Here is a 20,149-nt window from a genome sequence, read left to right on the forward strand (position 1 = left end):
GGACTAAGAGAGTATGGATCAGTAATTTAAAGTAAAGCATTACAAGGAATGTTGTAATTATCCCCAAACCTAGCATTCTAAACCCAGATAATTCAGAATTAAGATTACATTTGAATGAAATCCAAACTTGTTAAGGTAGAAGACACAGTTAAGGCACCCACCCAGCATTAACTTTGCCTTACAATGATGCCATGTAATACCAGTATGATTAAGGCATTTTAGTTATTAGATTAAACTATTTTTTAAAGACACACTAAATATTTTCTTTTTTCCTTCCTCATCCATTGCATTACCACAGTTACTAAATTAACTTTAAGATTTCTCAATGTAACATGAATTATTTTGAAACACTCAGATGCATCTTTCATGAACTGGCTTTAAACTTGCAGCTAAGGGAAGAAAGTTAGCATCTCTTAGTATTTTGTTTCAATGTTTTAAACCATTCACCATTCCTCCCCATATATACATTTTTTTCTTGTCCCCTCCTTAAAAACAAATAAACAAAACTGTAATATGGGCCCAAACATGGGCAGATAATGGTTTCTGGAATGCTAGATGCCTTCACTGTGCAGCATTAACTAGGTACAACATTTTTGGGTCTATACAAAGCTCGCACATAGACAAGGATTTTATGTTGCTTGTTTCTATAGCTACAGTAAATGTAATTACCCAAGAGTCAAAGAACACCTTTTGCAAATTTTATTGTAACCTCAGATAGCTAATTACATTTACTTTTTTGGTTCTCTAGGACAAAATGCTCATTTTGAATTTAACACAAGTAATACCATTTTCCATCTTTGTTATGTATTTTATGTCAGAAGACTTATCTCCACAGAGCCTGGGGTTCTGTCTGTAAACATATTACAAATATTATTAGCACTTATTTTCTGGTTGAAAGATAAAGTACCGTATGCGCCCAGAAAAGCATTTCTCTTTACTTTTTACTGCTTGCTACATACCACTGCAAATTCAGCATGAAATCACTGCAGAGATAATTCATACTATTCTCTAGTATCTTGCACTAGACTAGAGGCACCTCAGAGACTGCAACATTATCTCTGGGAATACAAACTATGTAAATATAGACTTACAACACAGGGTTATGTTAGATGTTAGCCTGTGTAATTTTGTTAACAACAAAAGAGAAATCAGGTAAGGAACATTTATTATTTTTCTTTTACCATGAAAACCCGAGTTTCAGCCAACTGCCTTCAGAATATTTTGTGGGAGGAAATGAAATGTCTTTTCCCTCCTCCCCCTGTTTTTTGTGGGAATGCCTGGCTAAAAGATGATGCATAGGTGAAGTAGAATTCAAGCTGAACAAATTGTTTAAAATTGTGGAATCAGAGGCATTTGCAAGGATACCTACAGTAAAGCAGAGAGAGTATTTTGAACCTGAAAAAGGGTACAACTGGTTTAATAATAATTTGAAAATATGGATGTTTATCTGAATCTCTATTCTGAAAACCTAGAAATTGGACTAAAAAATTTAGGATTCAGGTTTTCCTCATAATTCTGATATTTTTTGACCAGTTTGGATATAAGAGCACTGATGTTTCTTAACTGCACATCTGCTTAATGTTACAGGTGGGTCCAAACCATTGGATCTGAAATTCCTATATCAATGGGAAAGTTCCGATTTGGGTTTGAATTTATTAGACTGAACTGAACCCTAAATCCAAACACTTCATAACTTCGGGAAAGTTTTTTAGATATTGACCCAAACTTCAAGCCTCAGTACACCTGTACTCAACACTGGGAAGTACTGTGGTATGTAAAAGCATGGGAGAGAAAGGGAAGAGCACAACTCTGTTGAGCCAGAAAATTTTGATGAGATTTCAACAAAGGTTTGGAGAAACATGGTCAAAAGTATGACCAGGTGGCCATTTTTGTCTCTGAAGGAGCAATAACCAAAACAATTGTATTTAGTTAAGTTTTGGTACTTTTTGCATGGAAATATCTTATACTTTTTACTTACACACACATGCACATGCTCTAAATCATAGAAAATAGAGAAGGAAAAAGATTATTGATCCAATCTCATTGTCGTAGTGCAGGTTGTCCATTACAGGATATTCTTTAGTGCTTTATCCAGTCCAATTTGCAGTGACTAAACTAATAGAGTTTACCTTGGGAGATTATTCCACCGTGTCCAACCTTTAGAAATTTGTCCTTCTATTCATCTAAACTCCTGTCTTCTCAGTTCCTCTGCATTGCTCTTAATTTTACTATGCAGAGTTCCTTTTCCTCTGTAGTACTTATACACTTCAAATACTCACAATAGGCTATCCTAGTGCCCTCTTTACCTATTGTTGGACAGAATCAGAGTTCTGGAATGAATATTCTCACTGGCCCTGATTGTGTGAAGTGCTCAGTGTTGAGCCAAATTAATAACAAATAAAGCAAAATATTATTGAAAAATGAGAGAAACAAGAAGGTAAAAAACAGGAATGCTGGAGGCACCTACCAGGCAGGTTTATTTCTAAACATTTTTGAGCACGAAACATACACAGCCAATGTGACTGATGAATTCTTTTTCCGACACAATTCAGCTGAGGGAAGAACAGAAAAGAAAGGAGGGGGTCTGGGTCTCTGTGCCAGGCAGAATTCCATTTCCCCCATTTTGGTGTGTGTGCGTGGTGTCTTCTATTGCGGTGCATGCACACACTTTATGCAGGTGTGCTTAGTGAATGAGGCGATCTTCTGCATTTTCTGACAAGAAAAGGGACCTGTTTTCAGGAAATGTTTGGATATATTCATCTTGTTTCTTCGCCAGCTCTAGTGTATAAAATATTTTCACTATACTGGCTACAGGTTTTTTTGTCATTTGCAATGTAGGTTATTTAAAAAACCACAACAAACAGAGAGAGTCATTGAGCTATCGGATATATGAAGTGCAGGAATCTTTCAAAGCGGCTTGTTTTGTACATTCAGCAACCTCCGTAGAGCCCTTACATGTTAACAGAGAGCAAACAGCCACGTTTGTCTATTCTCAAACGGCATGAATTCAGTTCTTTGAATTGTTTTAATGCTAGTTGTTTTAAACTAAATACAAAATACATGGAAACAAAGATAAACCAGCTTTCTCTGACATAGTCAGTTTTTACATTTAATCTCATGTCTGCTCATCTTGTATTTTGTCTGTGACAATAAATACCAACAAAAACAATACCCAGTTGAATTTCCAAGTTCAATGCAATTAGAACTGGTTAGGAATTTTTCAACTAAACTTTTTTTGGTCAGAAAATGCAGATGTCTTGAAACAGAGATTTTTTTTTTTTTTTTACAGAAACATATGATGAAATGATATTTTCAGTGATATTTTCTCAGCTCCAGGATGGCATTCTGGGAGACTAAAAACAATTCTTAGAATAGCTAATAGCCCAGGGGCTAAGAGACTACTTGGAATATGGAAGACCCAGGTTCAAGTCTCTTCTCTGTTTCTTACAGAAAATTCCTGAAGGTCTAGTTTTGTTCCAATGCAAATGAAAATAAATGTTAAAATCTTGAAATTTTTGCATGAAATGGAATGCTTGTTTTCAGGCCAGTCCTCGAAGGCATGCAAGAAGTAGAAAATTGGGTACAGCACTAGGGTTATTACTGGGAGAAAACTTTTTATTTATAAACTTGCATAATCAGGCCTGCTAGTGTATTAAATGTATTAAAATCTAAGGAAGAACCTCCTTTGATTCCTAAGGAGTTTCCAGTTTTAGCAAGTTGTAAGTGACTTAGAACCTCATGTACCTTTGATTAAATTTAGCCTTTGTTTCATAAGTAGAGACTGGCTGTAGTACTACGTGAATGTTTCTACTCAGTGAGTGAAGGAGAGAAGTATTCAAATATTAGTGACGTTTCTTGACAGCTTTCAATATGATTGAAATGAATCACATTAGCAGCTTCGTAAGCCTCTTATTTTCAGTTTAGTGTTGTAGTGTGACATTACATTCATATGAAAACTAGAATAATTTGCCTCCTCTTCCAGGGCACTGAATTCCAGTGCCATTATATCTGCACCCTTCCCTAGCTATATAAGCAAGACAGGCCTTTGCAGGATGGAGCAGGAGCAATAGAGACTTCCCCAGGAGCACTGGAGTAGGGAGTGACTTGGCCTAGGTCTCCCTGAGCCTTCCCAGCCTGCTAGTGATGTCAGGTTGCTTTTTGCAATCTGGACTATGGGCATTTACTTTTTGTCTGATCAATATTGCTTGCCCCAATTTCCTGCAAGTTCCTGTTCCTCACTGTCCCCTGGCTGCCAGTCTCACTCTCCCTGCCCTCCACACACCTCCATCCTTCCCTCTTTCCTCTCTTTGTCCTTTCAGTTGCACATTTCCACTTCTCTCTCTCTCACTCAATGCCATTAATTAGCACCCTTTATGAGAGAAGCCAAGAACTGAATGGCTTCCTTTCTTTCCTCCCTGCCTTGCTCACTCCCTCCCATTCTCTTAATCTCCTTCTCCCCACAATAACTAAATAAAATGAATAAATGATATAGAAATGAAACAAAGCACCCTCGTTCTGATCACTTTACTAGTATGTTGTATCCCTCCTCACCCCTGATTTTTTTTTTTTTTTTTAAATTTTGTCTCTCTTTGAATGGGTTAAGACAATACCTACCACAATGTGGCCTGATCTCACTTGGGTCTTTTCAGTGTTAATGAAATAAAATAACTATTAGGTAAGTGTAGTTGTTGTTTACTTACAGGCAGCACAGGCCAGATGTTCTAGTTTGGCTCAGAGCAAACTGGAAAGTTATTGGGAGTACAGGGCAGGGTGCAAAGCCATATTTGAGGCACCTGGATCCTGTAGCTGCTTCTGCACTGGCCCTGTCTCCAATGTAGATTAGAGTAGTCTCAGGGCTGCTTTAAACTACATTGACTGTCAACTGTTCCAGAAGCCAGGGACCACCCAGGTGCAGAAACACCCTTTTACTCCAGTAAGGCACACTAGACAATGAACTGAAAAGAAACTCTGTGCCACTCAAGGAGAATCTTAAAGGGGACAGTTAAGCTGGCTTTAAGGCTGCTTTGCACTCACCAGAGCAGTGCAAATGAAGCTAGAGTGAGATGGAAGATTTGGCCTTACTTCTGGAAAATGACCTTTTCAGCAGACGAACAAACCTAACCAATTTTGTTTGAACATGTTTGAGTATTTGAAGGTGACAGATTGTGGATAAACCCTTCATAACAAAGCTCTCGTATTTTTGAAGCCAGCAAAAGATTGTCATTTTTGTGTTGTAAGAATGACAAATGAGAGCCATTGATGAGGAAACCAGGTTGTAGAGATATTAGAAAGACATTTAATAAGCAAGCAAAGTAGTTTAGTAAATGCCACTGTAAAGTGGGAATATATTTTAGTAGGGATGGCAGCATTTTCTATGACCATTAACCTTTTTGCTGTTGAAAATTCATTTGCAATGCAAAACATAGAAAGGGCAAATAAGCTAGCAGTAGCGTAACTGGGAAAATCAAATGTTGCACACTGCAAATAGTAATGTAAAATGATCAAATTGAGGCTACATCTTGTTTTCTGAACTGGTATGTGTATATATTTTGACTTGCATGAAGATACATTTCTGCTATTCAACCTAAGAGGTGCCCATTCTGGCTGGTTTAGATTCCAGTTAGCATTCCCATGTTGATTTCAAATCCATTATGACTATCCTCTAAAAGGGAAGAGAGTGGCAAGTTCCAATTTCCCTTGTTATTCTGAGTATCTACACAACTTCCCATTTATACTTCTACCCTTCTTATTTCTACTCCAACCTGGTTAAAGCTAAAGCCTAGCATACATGACAGAGTTGCTGTAATACAAATTTTACCAATAGGTGAAAAACATCTTCTTCTTAAGTGAATGGTGAAAGAAGTCAGGTTGACAATTCTGGAAATCCTCTCTCTACAGAAGAGCAAGCAGCAATGCAAACATCCCCATTCCAGCCTGCCAGATGCAGCCTTGACATGGAGAAGATAGCTCTAGGGGAAAGAAGGTAACTCAGCCTCCCTGGTCATTTAGTTCTTGAATTCTCTGAGATGAGTTACAAAGGATGCTAATTAATGACACCACTATCTCAACAATAAGTACAGGTTTCAGTATTTTCGGTAGACCATTGAAAAGATGACAAGTGATTAGGTACACTAGCTCCATTCTGGCCTATGTCAGTAGTATACAGGACAGCCATACTGAACTCTTTTTGTTTCTTCTTCCAAACTCTGAGTAAATTTTAGACTTACATTTTCTGTTCAGAGAAAGCTTCAGTGGACATTGTTTTACCCAACTAAGTAAGGCTTTTTCAGTGTCTATGTTTAAAATGGTCACCATGTCAGTAGAATAAAGCCTTGATGTTACCAGCATTATTTAAATGGATTGGGGAAAAATACATATATCAGTCACAACCCTGTTCCCATTTAAGTTAAGAGGGGTAGGATCATGCCCTTAAATTTTACTCTGGGACTCACAAAGATAACCGGAATAAATCAGTATCAATTGTTACAGTACATGAAACCTTTAACTGCTCCTGGTTGGATATAATCAGTCATGTGACAAGTCATTAAGTTTCAGTGTTCAGATGCAAAGTTCAATTATTTTGTTGTCAGAGTGGTCAGTAGCTAAACTTGAGAAAACTCACTGACCTCAGCTGCCAAATGTAGATTGTTTGAAAACAGTCGTGTGCCAGCCTGAGGTGATGTCAGATGCTCGGGCTAATATTTAGGTTTGATGTCAAATGTCTCTTTGATCAAAATGAGTGAAAACAGAATGTAAATACCCGGAGTATCATCCAGTCTGATGTTAATATCCTAGAATGTGATCCTGAGGGCTGTTATATGCTCTGAATTCTCATTGGCTGCAATAAAACTTTTTGCAGGTGGTGGGAGATAGGTAGGGAGTGGTGCTTCTGAGACCTCCATTACCCATTTGCTTTTACATGCCCCAAACCAATTAAATTTCAGTGGGAGAAGAATGCTTAACTTTGTGGGGCTCCTTCAAAAGTCCCAGCCTCAAAGGCCAGAGAGGACAGCATTTTGATCCAGCATTTGTCTAGAGAGGACAGAAAGCTGCTGCATTCAGAGCCCATCGCCACCATTTTTGAGTTGGTGAGAGACGATGGCTCAAGCACACTGAGGCACTTTTGCCTAACTGAATGAATACATTGCCCTCCAATATACCCAACCTCCAGCCATTTGGACCAAACAGGGGACCAGTTTGGAACCAGCATCCTTCACAAAGCTGTGTGCTGCCCTGTGACTCTGCCGGGCTGTCTCTGTAAGATTGAATTATATTGAATTCCATGTCACAATTAATATTTGTACTAGAATGTACAGAATGTTGACAGCTCATTTTAGCCAAAATTAAGATTTACTGTATCTTGAGGTGCAGTATATTGACCTCAGTTTCACTTCAGTCAATGTTAACCTGTCAAGTAAACACATCAATTTTGATGTTTCCCTCAGTAGAATATATGCTAAATATTCAAGTGTTGAGGTATTTGTTTAGAACATTTTATAGCTTTACAGCTCAATCAGCCCTCTCTCTCTCCCTCTCCCTCACATGCCTCTTCACTTATATTTGATTGCTTCCCCCCTGCACAAACAAAACAAAAACCCAAAGAAAAGTATTTTTAGCCACGTTGTATTTTGCTCGTCACCTCTATCTCAACTATTTCAGCTATTTATTTATCCTATCTTTGAAAATATTGGAGGAGGATAGTTTTTTTGGTGGGATAGAGTTGAAAAAATAGAAATAGTTTGCTAAAATGTGTGTTTAGATCTGCCTGTCACTGCTGTACTTTCTTATATGGACTCCATCACCATAGTAACTGAGCATCTCTGACATAATTAAAAATAGCTGTGTTTTTTTCCCCTTCCAAGCCTATGTAGTACAAACAGCTTGTGTGTGTGTGTTTGTCTGTGAGAGAGAAAGAGAGAGAGCGAGAGAGAGCGAGAGAGAGCAAGCATGCATATGTAAATTATTGTGGTAAAGCTAATTTGAGGAAATGTCTTTGGTGGTTTTTATTTTCTGCAGAAATAAGTTCCATAGTCTAGGTGCAGCTGATGTGAAAGCTGCATCACCCACATTTGTATCAGTTTCATTAGTTGTGGTTTCATTGTTCTGGTAGAATGTAGATATCCTGGGAGGTCATGTTGGCTGTGGAGGAAATGGAGATGTTTCAGGTAGCTCGGGTCATCCTTTGGGGGGCCTTGAAATGGACTTTGAAAGGCAACAGAGAGCCAGTGTAGAAAGTGGACCAGAACACTCTGGCTTACGCTTATCCCCCCAATCTTCACCATCACACACAGACAACGTATATCTCAGAATGAGATCGTGACTAGGGCTGTACAACTCTTGCTGCTTTTGGTTAATGTGGATTTTGCAAACCAATGTGGCCACTTAAGTTTGGAGGAGTTTACTATCTTTAGGGTTTGTTGGAAATTTAGGTGCTATAGAAACCCAGAAAAGGCAAGCAAGCCAGACATAAACCTATGCAATGCTTGTGATGCTTCATCACCTCCTTCCATTTCCACAGTAGCCAGTCTAGCTGGCCCTTGGACTCCCCTTCTCACATGGAGTCCCTTTCACACTAATGGGTTCCCAAATCCACATGACTTAAACAGTGTTCTGGAAAGGTTTCAGAGTAACAGCCGTGTTAGTCTGTATTCGCAAAAAGAAAAGGAGTACTTGTGGCACCTTAGAGACTAACCAATTTATTTGAGCATAAGCTTTCGGGAGCTACAGCTCACTTCACTGTAGCTCACGAAAGCTTATGCTCAAATAAATTGGTTAGTCTCTAAGGTGCCACAAGTGTTCTGGAAAGTGCTCCAGTGCATTACAAACTCTCTGGTTTCAATGCATTCTTGCGGGTGGCTTTGTGGCCTGCTCCTTTCCCCCGCCCCCAGTTTTCAAGGATGCTGCTTGGTGGGCTCCCTGCCCATCTCACCTCTGATGTTTCTTTTGATGGGCTCCAGACTTGCTGCTCTTTCACCCCATTCTCCAGCATGCGGGTGGAACAGAGTGCTGCTGCCTCTGCAAAATTGGTCTTGGTACCTTAAAATAACCCCACATTCCACCTCATGGCCTCACCTAAGTCCTATGAATCTCTCATTCAGAATCCACCACAAGGCATACAGTTGTGCTGCAAAACCTGGAACAGAGGCCTTTGCAAAACTTCTGACTCAGCTCTAATTATGACACAGCAAGCTCTTTGCAGGTATCCTTTTAGTTCAGCAGCTCTTCAGTTTGTTTCCATTTTGTGTGTGCACGTATGTGAATGTTCTCAACAATTCATCTCTTCATGGGAAGTCTAATAGCATCATTTGTGCTGGCAATTAAAGAGGGAAAGATTCTCGGATGCATTACAGGAAATTGGTAATCAAAAGCTCCCTCACTTCAAGGGTTTTCTTTTCCAGGGATTTGAGGCTTATGTTAAATGAACCATAAACAGGTTTAGGACCTGATTTTTCTGAGCCTGCAAATGTAATTCATGCATGCATTAGTGCCCACAACAAATTGTGGGAGCCAATATTAGTAGATTGAGTTAAGGCCCATCTGAATATCAAGCCCAGAGTATTCATTACCCAGCTCAGACATTGTAAGAAAGCAAGGGACTTAATGTAACATTATGCCTTAAAATTCATCTATTTCCCTATCTGGTTCAGTTTAAAATGCCCTTTTGGGAATATCCTCCAGACATGTGAACGGGGAAAATATTCACCTCTTCTTCCTGAGGAAGATAGATTCCCCCCCCGTAAAATTTTCCCTTGACTCATGCTCTTTGTTGAAATTCTTATGTGCCTCATACCTGGCTGTGAAAGTAGAGAGTGTTGTTGCCCTAGAGGTTGTGTTACTACTGTTCCAGAAGTCAGAGTAGTCAGGCCATTGCACTTCACACATGTTCAACAGTTTAAGGCACAAACTTACATTGATGTCTTAGGGTCTAAAAACAGCTCCTCCTCTTGAGCTGAAGGAGACTCTACATTACTCAATAAGTAGGAACAGCAGAGTAGCAGCACAGAGGCCTTCTTTGAAAACTTCAGTCAATATAGATTGTGATTACTGCCATTTAATAATAAGGGGTTACTGTGATCCTGAATATCCCCATTGGTTTTACTACTTTCAAGTCCTTTTAGGGTGGAGAATATATACAAGATGGGTCAAGGCAGTTCTCCTTTCTCTTTGAATTTCATATAGGAGCCATTTCCAGCCTTAAAAATTAAATGTAATCAATGAGATGTGCCTAATTAAACAAGCTAGAACTGTATTCCCAGGAATCAAACCTGTAATTTTCAGCACTACTGCTCCCTTTAATTCAGTGTGCTTAAATATGTCTAAAATGGTGAAGGAAAATCTTCCCAAGTGCGAAAGTATTTATGTTGGAATGTATTCTAAAATTCATTAGACTTTGTGGTTCAGTAGGGCATGGAACATACATATATAGATCTCATTAGCTCAACCCACATAATTTACAACCTGTAAGTGCTACCTCCATTTGGTTATCTAAAAATAATCTTATAAAATGAAGTACATTTGTGTTACTGAACCTCTCTATTGGTGTGATAAGTGAGGAGGGTTTTTCCGAACCAGTCTTTGGTTCCAATTTATAGACCCATGTTGAATTTGGGAAAAGTCCTTGAAAAATCTCCTCACATATTCATGTGGGCAATATGCACTTGCTAATCCATTGCTAAAGTTCTGGCAGAGATGATGATTTATGAGCAAGGTTAGACTAGATCATGACAATATTGTCTTGGTTAGCATAAATAGCAGATGTCAAAGCTGATTTCAAGCTCACAAAGTGCAGTTAGTTGCTCTCAGTACCTATCCTATTTAATCTAACTGATCCTATGTATCAGTTAGAGACGTCAAGGATATAACATCTAAATCATTATTGCTCTTAACAGTCAATTACTTTTTTAGTGACTCACATCTCCTGTTCCATACAGTTTGTTGCTTCTTAAGCCACTGCTGGCCTGTTAAATACCCCTCAGAATCCCATTTGAAATATGTTCTTTTTCAATTTCAGCTCATGTCTGTGCATTAGACTTTGTGTCTTGAAAAAAAAATTGATTTTGATAACTTAATATCTCCACATTATTCCAGTTCTGCATAGCTTAGTTTATCTTGATCTGATTTCCATTTTAAAGTATGCCTGTGACTCCTGAGAAATTGTGAATTATTATTATTTTAGTGCCATTATTTCATTGTATGATTAGTACAATGCCTGACTTCCTTCTGCTGAGTGACTGCCCCAATACACACTGTCCAAACAATTGAAATCAGTTTATGAAATCATTCTTTAATTTGATCATACAATTTTTGCTTTAGCCTGGTAGGATGAATCCACTGATCATCTTACACTACCACTTGGGTACTCATGTATTGGCACAGAATGGTTAGCCATAAACTCACCCTAGTAATACTCATGTTACAGGAAACATAAATGTCCTTAGATTTGCCTTAAAGCTTCAGACCTGATCAGTGATCTCAAAATCAGAAGGTATTAATGGTTTCTATGCAGCTTACACAGAAGTAAACAAATCTATTTAAATGTTGTACAAAATATAGAATGATTTGTACTTCTGTGTAATAAACGTGAACATAGTCTTAATACCTGACATTGAGATCAGTGCTCAGATTTGAAACTTCAAGGAAAATCCAGATACATTAACCATAGTTTATTTATGTTCAAGGAGGAAAATGTAACATATTTATGCTGAATGCCCATTTCTGAGTTAGACACTATCACTGTTAGTAGTGGAATAACTAGTGTGGATTTTTGGCAAGGAGACATGCATGATAACCAGACACATTGAGTGGGCTAGTGACAACTGTTGAGAAAACTGTTTTTCTCCAATAAGGATTATGAAATGTTTGCTATGTTACATAATACTTTATGGTCAAGGCTTGTAGAATTCAATAAGGATGAAACCAATAGGGTTATGTAAAAGTTATAAAGTTATTCTGAAAAAACTATACAATTTAATAGAGAAATTCTACCCTTTTAATAGATTTGTTTCTCACAGTCACTTCGGTTTAAGCGTATGCAGTAGGGCTAAATTTATATATAAAAAAATTTATAATTAGGTAGACTAAAAAAGAATTTGAAGAACTAGCAAAAGACAGAAACTGACCAAAAAAAATTTAAAAGTATATCAGAAACAAGAAGTCTGCCAAACAATCAGTGGGGTCACTGGATGATCATGGTGCTAAAGGAGCACTCAAGGAAGACAAGGCTGTTGCAGAGAAGCTAAATGGATTCTTTGCATTGGTCTTCACTGCAGAGGATGTGAGGGAGATTCCCACACCTGAGTCATTCTTTTTAGGTGACAAATGTGAACAACGGTCCCAGATTGAGCTGTCAGTAGAGAAGTTTTGGAACGAATAGATAAAATAAACAAGTCACGAGGACCAGATGGGAATCACCCAAGAGTTCTAAAAGAACTCAAATATGAAATTGCAGAACTACGAATTGTGGGTATATAATCTATTGCTTAAATCAGCCTTTGTACCAGATGACTGGAGGTTAGCTAATGTGACATCCATTTTATTAAAAACAAAACGCTCCAGAGGCGATCCTGGTAATTATAGGCCAGTAAACCTAACTTCAGTATCAGGCAAATTGGTTGAAATTATAGTAAACAACAGAATTATCAGACACATAGATGAATGCTATTTTGGGGGAAGAGTCAACACTGCCTTTGTTATGGGACATCATGCCTCACTGATCTATTGTAATTCTTTGAGGTGGTCAATAAGCACTTGGACAAGGGAAGGCACTCTCCTGGATCAGTAATTGGTTGAAAGACAGGAAACAAAGGATAGGAATAAATGGTTAGTTTTCATGATGGAGAGAGGTAAATAGCGGGGTTCCCCGAAGATCTGTACTGGAACCAGTACAATATACTGAAATCAGTTCAATATATTCAGAAATGATCTGGAAAATGGGATAAACTATGAGGTGGCAAGTTTGCAGATGATTCAAGTTAGTCAAGATAGTTGAGTCCAAAGCTGACTGCAGAGTTACAAAGGGATTTCACAAAACTGGGTCACTGGGGAAAAAATGGCAGCTGAAATTCATTGGTAAGTGCAAAGTAATGTACATATAAAATGATGGGGTCTAAATTAGCTGTTTCCATTCAAGAAAGAGATCTTGGAGTCATTGTGGATAGTTCTCTGAAAACATTAGCTCAATATGCAGCGGTAGTCAAAAAAGCTAATAATGTTAGGAACCAGAAGGAAAGGGATAGATAATAGACAGTAAATATAATGCCACTAAATAAATCCATGGTATATCCACATCTTGAATACTGTGTGCAGTTCTGGTTGTGCCCTCTCAAGAAAGATATATTGGAATTGGAAAAAGTATAGAGAAGGGCAACAAAAATAATTAGGCATATGGAACAACTTCCATACAAGGAGAGATTAAAAAGTCTGGGACTGTTCATCTTAGAAAAGAGATGACTATAGGGGGATATGATAGAGGTCTATAAAATTCTGAATGGTGTGGAGAAAGTGAATAGGGAAGTGCTATTTACTCCATCACTTAACACAAGAATCTGGGGCCACCTGATGAAATTAATAGGCAGCAGGTTAAAACAAACAAAGGGAAGTACTTCTTCACACAACACATAGTCAACCTGTGGAACTCATTGCCAGGGAATGTTGTGAAGGCCAAAAGTGAAACTGGGTTCAAAACAAAATTAGATAAGTTCATGGAGGATAGGTCAATCAGTGGCTATTAGCCAAGATGGTCAGGGATGCAACTGCATGCTCTGGGTATCCCTGAACCCTTGACTGCCAGAAGCTGGGACTGGATGAGAGGGAATGGGTCACTCAATAATTGCCCTGTTCTGCTCATTCCCTCTGAAGCACCTGACACCTATTGGAAGACAGGATACTGGGCTAAGTGATCCAGCATGGCCGTTCTGATGTTCTTTAAATGGCACCTCACACTACTGTTTAGCATGGAGTGAGGTGCCACTGGCCACACAGGTGCTCCCAGAGGTAATGTGCTCCAAGGAGGCACAGTTTATTGAACTGTAACTCCTCAAGTGTGTAAATCACCATAGTTGAGTTCAGGGAAGCTATGACAGTTTACATTAGCTGAGGATATGGACGATGGTCTCCTGGGGCTCCCAGGAGCACAACTGTTGCACCACCCTTAATGAGAGAGCACTGAACTCCCTGCTGTGGCTGCCTGGCTTTATTGCACCTCCCTTCTTCCCCCACCTTTGCACAGATTTGTGCCTCTAATGCAGGGGTCGGCAACCTTTCAGAAGTGGTGTGCCGAGTCTTCATTTGTTCACTCTAATTTAAGGTTTCTCGTGCCAGTAATACATTTTAACGTTTTTAGAAGGTTTCTTTCTAGAAGTTTATAATATATAACTAAACTATTGTTGTTTGTAAAGTAAATAAGGTTTTCAAAACGTTTAAGAAGCTTCATTTAAAATTAAATTAAAAGGCAGAGCCCCCTGGACTGGTGGCCAGGAACCGGGCAGTGTGAGTGCCACTGGAAATCAGCTCTTGTGCCGCCTTTGGTATGCGTGCCATAGGTTGCCTACCCCTGCTCTCGTGGAACAAAGTGTGCAGTGTCCTAGTCTTCAGCTTCAAGCTGGCGGTTCCGTGGGAAGACACATGCAATTTAGCCTTAACCTTGGTCTTTTATAGCAGCATTTATGCTTTTAGTAGAATGTGATGTGAGCTGATTGAAGTCAATGGGAACTACTATGTGCTTAAAGTTAAGCACATATGTAAATGCTTTGCTGTGTTGGAGCTAGAGTGCTCAACACTTTGCATTACTGAGCCCATAATGGGCAAAGTCTTGTGCTTAGTTAAACCAATCGGTGGGGCTGCAACAGGGATGAATGAAGGCAGAATTTGTTCCATTTGATTTATATGAATGGAGTCCCCATTTATTGCAAAAATGTACCATAGTCCCTGTAAATGAATGGAACTAATTCTAATTTCTCTGTAATGTTAATTTATATTATTTACAAAACAAACCTATATTTGTTTGGCTTCCTCTTTTTCATACAAAACAAATGTAAGTGGGGGAATAGTCCCGCTATTGTGGGGAGCTTTCCTGGCTAATGCACTACCCCAGTGAAGTGGGCTAGCAAAAGGATCCGAGTCTTCGCTCCCACTTCCTTTACCCAGTGGCCTCCCTGCCCTTGAGGATTCCCCTTCCACTCTCCTGTCTGGCAGAGTCCTCATAACCCCAACAAGGGCCCAGGATTCCTGGGGGGCTCGACTCTCAACCCTGCTGTGGTCACCTAGGAAAGGGGCTAGGGTGTCCCCACTCCGGGGTACTCTCTCTGCACTGGGCACTTCTCTGACCCACTGACTATTAACTTACATTTGCCTTAAGTTGTATGTATTTAATCAATCATTAATTTTAAAAAGAGTAAGGAAAAATGGGAAAGGTTAAAGGAAACACATCAACCCGCTCTGTGGCAGGGAACATCACAAACAGTGTCTCTGGAATGTCAGGGCAGTTCACAGTCTGTTCCTTTTAAGTCCCAGGCCTCCTTCTCAGCCCCTGGCTTTGCTGCAGGGATGCTGTGGGTTGGACACTTGCTCTGGTGGTGGCCACACGCTCTCAGGCTCTAAGTGGTAGGAACCTTCTTCCCAGTGTCGCCCCTGCCCTGTTGGGTTTACGATCCAAGCCTGGCCTGCAGAGCCTCTTGGCTGAGGCGTCTCCCTGTGCTGGGCCTGCTGCTCAGGGTCCCTCTTGTTCTCCTCAGCTGCTTACCACACCCAGCTCCGGACTGCTCCAGCCCCAGCTCCACCACTCTGTCTCAGCACTGCTGCTGCTCTGCCTCCAGCTCCCTGGGCTGCTTCTCTGGCCCCTCTGGCTCTGGTTGCTACAACTCTGCTCCCAGGACAGGTCTGCTCTGCAGGCTGCTTCTGTGACTCTGCTCCCAGCACTGACCTGCTTTGTGGGCTGCTTTTCTGGCCCCTCTGGCTCTGGTTGCTGCAGCTCTCCTCCCAGGGCAAGTCTGCTCTCTCTGGGCTGTGCCTATGGCTTTGGGACTGCAGCTCTGCTCCCAGGACAGGGTCTGCTCTTTCTGGGCTGCTTTTCTGGTCCCTCTGGCTCTGGCACAGCTCTGCTCCCCAGCTCAACTTGGGACCCTGCTTTCTCCTTAGCTTGGCCCTACTCTGTCTGATCCAGACAAATCCAGCTCACACAGAGGAGACAGGACCGCCCTGGCCTCCTGACTCCCTGATTAGCCTGCCCGCCCTGTCATTCAGGCTGACCTGGAGCATTGGCCTCTCCCCATTGTTCCTGGGGACTATCAGTCTCAGGGTCCTGGTTCCCCATCGACTCTTCCCCCTTTTAAGTACTGGGAGCTAGCCAACCAAAACACCCCCACTGAATGTTAGTAAGGGGGCAACAGTCCCTTACACAAAGTTTTTACATGTCATCAGCTACAATTTGGTGTACTTGTTTTCATGCCTCAGTGCTTCTCAGACACACACTTTTTACCATGATTAAATCAGAGCTTCTAAAACAAGTCAATGAAGGGTTTTTTTTTATTATTTGGGAGGGCATCTGTAAAGGGAAGAATACAGCAAATACTGCAGCTTGTGGCCTCACGCTTGTGTCTTCATTTACACTAGTGCAAAGCTGGTGTAAAACACTGTTGCTCTGATTTGGTGGAGTTTTACACCCACTTTGAAGGGTGTAAATGAGGACACAAGCTGCAGGACAGTGGCAAATCAGGACCTCAGTGTCACTGGTTATGCACTGAGCTGAAATAGTATAACTGTATTTGCTTCTCCTTTACTGGTCATTCCTTCCAATAATTGGTCACATGTGCAGGTATAGGTGTCTGATCTCAGCTCAACTGTATCAGTGGTTCCCACAGTGATAACAGCTGGGTGACTTAACTGCTAGAGTACATTTTATATGTAGTTGGAGCATGAGATTCACTCTGGGCCCTTCTATATTGTCAGAAACTTTAGTGGTAAATTAAGACATACAGGCGCTGATTCCATTGTTGACATTTTTACCCCAGTGTGACTCAGTTGTTTTCAGTGGATTTATCTGATTTACACCAGAGTGAGAGAGGAGATTTTAGGAGCACAGCATAGAGCATAGGAGCTGCTTTTTGTAGGTGTTAGTGCTTGGCTTGGGTTATGAATGACCTGCCAACTGTATAATGGAAGTCAACTTTAGAGATTATTATTATTTTAAGGAAAATTATCGGATGAAATTTAGACCTTGTGAAAGTGGGCACAGGAGTTACACTTGCTTACACCAGAGCTGAACTTGGCCCACAAAGATAATTCAAACATAAACCATCGGAAATATTTGATGTTGGTTCAGTTCCTACTCTGCTACTGTCTTCCTATGTGATCTTTGGCAAGGCACGTAATTTCTCTGTGCCTCAATTCTTCAAGTATAAATTGGGGCTAATAATACTCCCTTTCTCTTTGTCTATCTTTTATGTTTAAGGACTGTCTGTTCGTGTGTGTGTGTGTGTGTGAAGTGCCTAGTATAACAGGCCCTGATCTGTGCTCCTATAATACGAATAATAAGAAAAAAGGCATAATTCACGCCTAACACATTCCCAAACATCATGCATTAGCCCCACCATGATACTCAACCACACCAACTTACTAACACTGTTCTAACATGCTCACTTTAAATTCAGCAATACACTTCAAAGAATTTAAAACTCATGCTACAACACACAACCTTAACTTACTATTCTCTTATCACAATCTTCACATCTTCACATGACATATGCCAGACAGAAAAGGAATACAACTTTAATTACATATTCAAAATGGTTCCTTGTCAAAAACACAAATGACTTTAGATCAGAGGGTGACAATATTGTTGCACTGAATGTAGTGGGCTTGATAGTATTAGTATGCTAGTCTGATTAATTATAGTATTGGGCCAGCATCTGGGGACTAGTATTGTGTTAGGTCTGAATATTGTGTCATGATTTCCTATCTGTTTGGTGTCTGTGTTCTTGTGAGGAAATATACTTGAGAAACTCTCTAGACTTGTGAAGTTATTTGTGGGGAAGTGTGATGAGGTGTGCTCTCCATACTAGCCCTGCAAGAGCTGAATTAGGCCAGGTGGGCCCAATCAGCTAATTAAGCTGCAAACAAGGAAGCTTTAGGTTGGAGGCAGCTAATTAGACAGAATCTCACCTGCGAGGGACAGGCAGGGCTTCTACAAAAGCCAGAAGGCTGGTAACAGAAGGGGTGGCTGATAAAGGATGCAATCATTCCCTGGGAAGGACTGTTTGGGGGGCTGCAGAGCTGAATTGTTTAAAGTTACTCCCTGGGAGATGGGAGTGAAGAGATGGGCAAACCAGAGGAGCAGGGAAGGCCAGGAGATATGGAAGCAGCTCAGGGAAAGGCTGCAAGGTGTATGGAATGGACCTTGACTGCTGTGAAGAGGGTTCCTGAGCCACAACCTGGAGGGTGGGCCTGGGTTTCCCAGCCAGTTGCTACAGGAGTGGCACTGTGAGGCAATGAAGCAGAAGGACACCTGAGACTGCTGGAGGTCAGGAAACTGTATACACCCTCTTGCCCCACCCCCAAGGAGGGGAAACCACAATAGTGACCTGGCCAGAGGGCGGAGTCACAGAGGCCACAGCTTTGGTTCCTGAGAGTGAGAGAGGGGCTTCAGAGAAGAAACTGACCGGATATAACTGCTGGAAAGGGTGTTGTCCTGTCTGAGCTAATCCCCAGAACCTCCAGCAGGCAGTGCTATCCAGCAGTGAGTAGAGCAAACTCGTCACAGGGAGTTTTCTAGTTTTTAAACCAATTTATCTAGATATTAAGAGCTGAGCACCTAGGGTTGAAGAACAAGGCTAGCCTAGTCATGGGGTATGGAACTGGTCAATGATTATATCGCCATTTATAACTTTGCATGAGTTAGCTTTAACCAGTGCTCCAGCTACATTTTTTGTGCCATTCAAAGCTTTTCATATGGAGCGGCAGTGTCCTGAAAAGGTTTTGGTCTCTGAAGGTAAAAAAGTTGAACATTATTTAAAGCTTTCTCCTCTGTGAATCTTCTACTTTAAGCAGAGCTGATATAATTGTTTCACTGGCTCCCTAGTGTCCCTTGCCCCACTCCCTGGCAAGGTCCATTCCTGAAGCCCTCAGCCAGTCTTCATCTGTTGTTTTAAGTCATAGCCACTGCCCTGCCTGTTCCCCATTCTGGTACAAAGCTAGGTACATTCAGGAGATGGTGAATGACTGGTGAATTTCAGCTCAGAAGGTACCCTATTAACCATAGTCTCTCTCACTCATGTTGCTCCTATATCAGGTCTCCCATTGTTCAAGTCTCTTGTATTTTTGGGACAGCAATGCATTTCTTAAAGAGGTTGACCAGTCTGATCTGAGATCCTGATGCTAATGCAATGATGCTTGCTGGGTTCTCTTTTAGTTAGTTAAGAGAATGGTCTACGTAGTAACAATATTTATTTAAAAAAAGCTACCACATTACAGTTTCATTGGTTTTGGAAGGTATAGTTCAGCTACTGTTCCAGTGAAAATGTTTTGGGGTTGTAGTCTAAAGCCAGGACTCTCAAAGCTCTTTTTATGGGCAATTTACCCAAGGAGTTCTGGTAAGGAGGGACCCATCAAAATGGAAGGACAGGCAGGGGGGTTTGGAACAGGATATTAGTAAAGGGGGAGGTCTTGGTCAAAAGCAGACTCCACCCTTAAAAGGATCTGCAAGATAGAAAATCCTTTCCCTCATCTGTGAAGTGGTCACCTGTGCAGCTCAGTCTCATAGGAAAAAGAGAGGCATCTAAACTGGATATTTCAAAAGTTACTAATTAGAGAAATTAAAAAATTAAAGCAAATCCTTTTTCAAAATATTACATAGAATGGCTTCTAAAATGTCTTTTTCACAATTGCCATGTGGTCTAATTGGTGAAGGGTGTTCACTGCATATTTATGTATGGCAACTGTGTGGCCCATCGGCTCATAAATATCCAGCTATACTGTAATCTAGTGCTCCAGGCATAATCACAATATAGTACCCAGGAGTGGTATCACTTCAAATGTCTCATCACTAACAATGGTGAGTTTAGGGACCTTCACAGGAGCTAACAGGCAGGAAAGGGTCCTTGAAGAATGGTTCCTAAACAAACACTCTCAGCACCTATATTGAGTGAGTTCCTTTCCT

The 20,149-nt window shown here is 40.6% G+C and overlaps 1 protein-coding gene across 7 annotated transcripts in view; it reads left to right on the forward strand.

Moving 5' to 3' along the window:
• The window catches only part of GRID1 (glutamate ionotropic receptor delta type subunit 1), a 799,624-nt gene that overhangs the window by 216,748 nt on the left and 562,727 nt on the right, over positions 1-20,149 (forward strand). The window contains exon 1 of one of the 7 annotated variants that reach the window (XM_043552247.1): positions 18,194-18,730. The exons of the other annotated variants lie outside the window; for them this stretch is intronic. The gene's annotated coding sequence lies outside the window, so the exon portion shown is untranslated. Of the gene's footprint in view, positions 1-18,193; positions 18,731-20,149 lie in introns of those variants that run through there. 7 annotated transcript variants of the gene reach the window in all.

Source organism: Chelonia mydas, chromosome 7 (genome assembly GCF_015237465.2).
Source record: "Chelonia mydas isolate rCheMyd1 chromosome 7, rCheMyd1.pri.v2, whole genome shotgun sequence".
Taxonomy (NCBI): domain Eukaryota; kingdom Metazoa; phylum Chordata; order Testudines; family Cheloniidae; genus Chelonia; species Chelonia mydas.